A 5481-nucleotide genomic window follows, 5' to 3' on the forward strand; every position below is an offset into this window, starting at 1 on the left:
ACAGCCAGGGCTATACAGAGAAACCCTGTCTCCAAAAACCAGAAAAGAAAAGATTTAATTAATTAATTAACCATACAATTTGCTCCTCCCCAAGCCACACTTCTGTAGCTATTAACCATTCACCTGTATCTCTCACTTCTTCGAACCCTTCCCAAGGTAGGGTAACCACTATTTAACATGCCTTTGAAACTACCATTTTAGTTCCCACGTCTGAATGAAGAGTGTGTTATTTGTCTTACACACGTGAATTGTTTCACTTATGACAAACAGTTTTTTTCTCTACATGTGAATCTGAGCCTGGCTCCCACCATGACTCTAATCAGTGTACATAAGCATAAGCAAGACACTGGGCAACGGAGCTCAGCGCTGCAGTCATTTATTTATCACTCCTATCTTTCAGTGTTCCTTGATCATCTTTGGCTCTGCCATTCTGTACTAGGCACAATGAAGGGAAAATCTAGTCCTAATAATGGAATACAGACGCCCTAGGGAGGTCTTTAAAAAAAAAAAAATCCAGGATCTTGCTTCCTAGGGTGATAGTACAGCAGACAGAGTGTGTACCTGGCATGCACAAAAACTGGTTCTATGCCCTAGAACCACATAAATCTGCCATAGCAAAGTAGAGAAGCAAATAGATCATAAGTTCAAGATTATCCTCGGCTATATAGAGAGTTCAACACCAGCCTAAACAACAACAATGAAAAAGGATTCAGAAGCAACTAAGAGTTGCCCAACTGGAACTGCTTTCTAAAACCAAGGAAAGCACGTTGTTGTTGAGGAACACTTTCCTCATGAACTGAGGACTTCTCCTCACAGCACACAGATGCTAGGCTGTGTTTTCCACCCTTGGCTCAGTCACAGAACACTTGACAGCAACCACGCATAAACATTTAAGTGGCAATGGGTGGTGCTTAATTCTTATTATCAACTTGATTGGATGAGAAAGGTCAAAGGGTTTAGAGGGTGTATGTGATGGCATTTCCAGAGATAACTGCATCCTGGGGACTCGGATAATTAGTCAATCCCCTGTAGACTCTGTATCGGTCAGGGTTCTCTAGAGTCACAGAACTTATGGGTAGTCTCTATATAGTAAAGGAATTTGTTGATGACTTACAGTCTGTAGTCCAACTCTCAACAATGGTCAGCAGCAGCTGTGAATGGAAGTCCAAGGATCTAGCAGTTGCTCAGTCCCAGAAGGAAAACAGGCAGAGAAGAGAGAGAGAAAAATCTTCCTTCTTCCAATGTCCTTATACAGATCTCCAGCAAAAGGAGTGGCCCGGATTAAAGGTGTGTGCTACCACACCTTTAATCCCAGATGACCTTGAACTCAGAGACCATCCTGTCTTAATCTTCTAGGATTCATAGCCACTATGCCTCAAGATCTCCATGCCAAGATACAGGTCAGAAACTTGTATCTCTCAGTCTCCAGATTAGGGCCACAGGTGAGCCCTCCAATTCTGGATTGTAGTTCATTCCAGACATAGTTAAGTTGACAACCAGGAATAGCCACGACAGACTCCAAACATCCAGGCAGTATGGGGACGTGGTTAAAGGTAAAAAGTGGGTCCTCTTTGGAGGAAGCAGATCACTGAGGGCACATCCTTAGGGGATATATCTTGACCTGGCCTTTCCTGAATTCCGCTTCTGCTTCCAGCCTACCAGGAAGTGAAGTGACTACATATTCCTCCCTTGTCATGTTCTGACTAAGCCAGTGGTATCAAGTGAGTAGAGACCAAATTCTCTGAAACTCTGAACCAAAAATACAACCTTCCTCCCAGTTGTTTCTATTGGATATTTGGTCACAGAGAAGCAAAAGAAGCTAGCCCACAACCTGTAGTACAGATAACGGTGGGCCACTAAGCAAGCTCAAGGACTGACTTTACTCTGAGCCTCTCAGAACGGTAGGAGCAAATCTGAGGCTGAGTCTTCTAAGTTAACTTAAGTAAGGAAAAGAAAACACACAAGATGAGACCAGGACCAGAAGCCAGAATGAGGGAGGCACATTGTTTTCTTGGTACCAAATCAGGAGAGTAAAGACATCCCCAGGAGCTTCTATCCACCTGCCAGGGAGATGTCAGGGTAAGAGGAGAAGGCAGTCAGTTCCAGAAACGCTACCCCACCCAGGTTACCTCAGGCAATATAAAACAAGTCCAAGGAAGTGGGGCCTTAGCCAACAGGGAAGCAGAGAAGGTTTTGGAGGACAGAGGTGCCAGGGTGAGTCTGGATTGAGGAATCTTCTCTGCTGAGAGCAAGTTGGGATGGAGCTGTAGCCAGAAGGCCCGAGTTGGGTGGGGAGGGCAGCTTGGCAACTGCTGTGATAGCCACAGTGTGAGGGTACTGGGACCACCACGGAACCAGGGACACAGAGCAAGATGGGAAGTTGGGGGCTGGGGCAGCAAAGATCTAAGAGAGCTGGGTTCGGGGGCCCTGGGGCTTCTTTGCTTGTCAGGTACCATTCCTTTGTACAATCAGCTTAAAACACAAATGGATGGGTAGAGATGGCCTCTCTGTGTCTGCCAGTGTTCCATTTCTATTGTGCTTGACTTAGGGACACCATGGACATTAAGCAACTGTAAAACAAGGTCTGGGTTTGTAGAGCCATCGTTGGAGATGGTTTTGCATAAAACAATACCCCTCCAATATCTTTAAAGATTGCCATCTCTTTGAGAAGGCCTATGTTGTGTTTAAATTTACACATTGTGAGCTGGGTTGTTGTGAATCACACATTGTGCATGTAATTTCTGAGGATATAAAAGCTCTTATTAAGCACCCGATGCTTGGAAGTGTTGGATAATTTACAGAAGCTATTCTAAAGCCTCTCCAAACGGCTCACAAGTGTTTAAGACAAGAACTGCATCTTGCTGAAAAGCATGTATTGTCTACTGTCTTTTTTTTTTCTAATGAGAATTTAAGAATGTTTATTAAAAAAGAAATAAATTTTCCATTTCAGCTCATTTGGCTTCATCTGCTATTAAGGCCTACATATACCCAGGAGTTGCACTGATGTACTTAAATATTGTCTCTGCACTGAGATTACCTAATGAGGCAATTAGCAGAACTCCTCCGATAGCTGGACCCAACACTCTCAGCAGAGGAAAGAGGTCCACTCAGGCAACAGGCGCAAAGTGCTTACGCCCCCGCCCACTGCGCTTGCCGATCCAGCTTAGCTAGACCAGGCAAGTGACAATGTGGGGAGGCAAACAGACCAAAACATGCACTTTGTCCCAGTGCATAAAGGAAGAACTTGAGGCCATTGTCTCAAAGCCACAAGGTTGTGCCTTTGTGTAAGTCAAAGCCTTCTAAACTTGACTCTTTAAGAAACTCTGTTCTTTTTAATGTTGTTTGATATTTTTTTAAAAAAACTTCTTTTCAAATTTGCCTTCTCGGGCTGAAGAGATTGCATATTGGCTAAGTGTTCCTGCAGCTCTCTCCAAAGTTCAGATCCCACTACCCAAGTCTGGTGGTTCACAAACACCTATCACTCCAGCTCCGAGTGATCAGATGCCATTCTGGCCTCAGTGGGCACCTATACACAAACCCACATGTGCATACTCTCATATACACACACAGACACGTAGATACACAAGATGAAAAAAAGAATAAACCTTAAAAAGTCAATTAGCCTTCTTTAAATTGATCAGAACTCTGACTAAAGCTAACTTTAAAGAGAGCTAAATATAATTGTCATGACTGGAGTATCAAGAATGTCTGACACAAACAGCAGATGACTAAAAGGTAAAAGACCAGGCCTCGTGGGACATTCACAATCCCAGCTCTCAAGAGACTGGGAGGAGAAGAGCAGAAGTTTAAGGTCAGTTGTGTTACAATGGGAGTCTCAAAAAAAATCAAAACAAAACAAAATAACAACAAACTGTTGGGGTAGGGATGGGGCTCAGATAAGAGAGTGCTTGTCCAGAGTTCACAGAGTCCCTCTTTCCATCTCCAGCTGCCATAGAGAGAGGAGCCGCTGCCATGTCAGCACACCTGCAACGGGTGGTCGTTCCGAACTGCTCCAGTTTCTTGATCAAGAGGAATAAGCAGACGTACAACACGGAGCCAATAATCTGAAGGCCCGAAACTCCTTCCTCTACAACAGGCTAATTCACCGCAAGACCGTCAGAGTGGAGCTGATGGCAAAGGAGTTGTGGTAGTTATGAAACGCAGATCCGGTCAGCGAAAACCTGCCACTTACGTGAGGACCACCATCAACAAGAATGCTCGGACTCCCCCTCAGCAGCATCAGGCACGTGATTCGAAAAAACAAGTACTGCCCTGATCTGCATATGGCGGCCATCCACAGGGCCAGGGCCATCCTTCGAAGCCAGAAAGAAGCTTGTGGTGGTGAAGAGAAAATGGACCAGCCCCACCAAGAGACCCACACCCCAGAAGCAAGAAAGAGTTCAATGACTTGTTCAACGACCTACAAAAAAGAGAGAGAGAGAGAGAGAGAGAGAGAGAGAGAGAGAGAGAGAGAGAGAAGAAAAGGAAAGAAAAGAAAAGGAAAGAAAAGAAAAGACGATTAAAAGATAAATACTGTTGTTCCTGTGTCTGCAGCCTGTCTTGTCTGGAAGCGAGGAGCCTCAGCTACTTTTTTCTCTTGCTATGACACTGGGTAGAGAAATCATAAAGTCAACCTGCTCCCAGGGAGATCCTCTTGCCTGCAACATTAGCACTGACAAAAAAAGTCAATTGTGGCCTCTGGTTTATTATCTGTTTGTTTGTTTGTTTGTTTGTTTAACAAGCACACATATAAGCTCTCTGCAAGTGCCCACTTGCTCTAAGAATGTGTGACTACTGACATCTCATATTGACCCTGCAAAATAAAGCTCTTGATTCCCACCCATTCTGCAGATGAGGATATTTAGGCAGAGTTCAGGTCATTTATCTAAGAACTGGCAAGCCAGACTTCAAGCCCAGCACTGGCTGGAGTTTTGTCTCTTGATAGAACGTCACACGGCATGTGAGAGGGGCTCGGTACTCACGGAAAGCCACGCGTCACCTTAAAAAAATAATAATTTTTACTTTAGGGGTAAATGTGCTTGCTGTATGTATATATGTGCATCATGTATGTGCCCAGTGCCTAAAGAGCCAAGAAGAAAGCTCCAGATTTCCAAACTGGAGCTACAGACAGCTGTGAGTCACCACGTGGATGATGGTAATTGAACACAGGTCCTCTGCAAGTGCTTTTAACCACTGAGCTGTCTCTCCAGCCCCTCGTGTCCTTTTCTATGGTTAGCCACTGAATACAATGGATGTAGACCATGGAGTGTGGGAAAAGATCCCAGGGACATATGACTGTTCCTCACCCAGAATCCACCTACTGTCAATAATGGCTTGGAAGCCCCTTTCTAGCTCCTCCTCCAGCCCCGCCCCAGCCCCGCCCCAGCCCCGCCTCAGCTCCTCCCCAGCCCTTCCTCTGTCCCTTTCCCAGTCCCTCGCCCAGAGTCGGCCCTGTGCCTTTTCACTGGTTTGACCTTGTGC

At 45.2% G+C, this 5481-nt stretch overlaps 1 pseudogene; it reads left to right on the top strand.

The window, feature by feature from the left end:
- The first annotated feature begins 3972 nt into the window (after positions 1-3972).
- LOC116087794 lies at positions 3973-4407 on the top strand (annotated as a pseudogene).
- The last annotated feature ends 1074 nt before the right edge of the window (positions 4408-5481 follow it).

The sequence above is a fragment of the Mastomys coucha genome, unplaced genomic scaffold (genome assembly GCF_008632895.1).
Source record: "Mastomys coucha isolate ucsf_1 unplaced genomic scaffold, UCSF_Mcou_1 pScaffold13, whole genome shotgun sequence".
NCBI classification, from domain to species: Eukaryota; Metazoa; Chordata; class Mammalia; order Rodentia; family Muridae; genus Mastomys; species Mastomys coucha.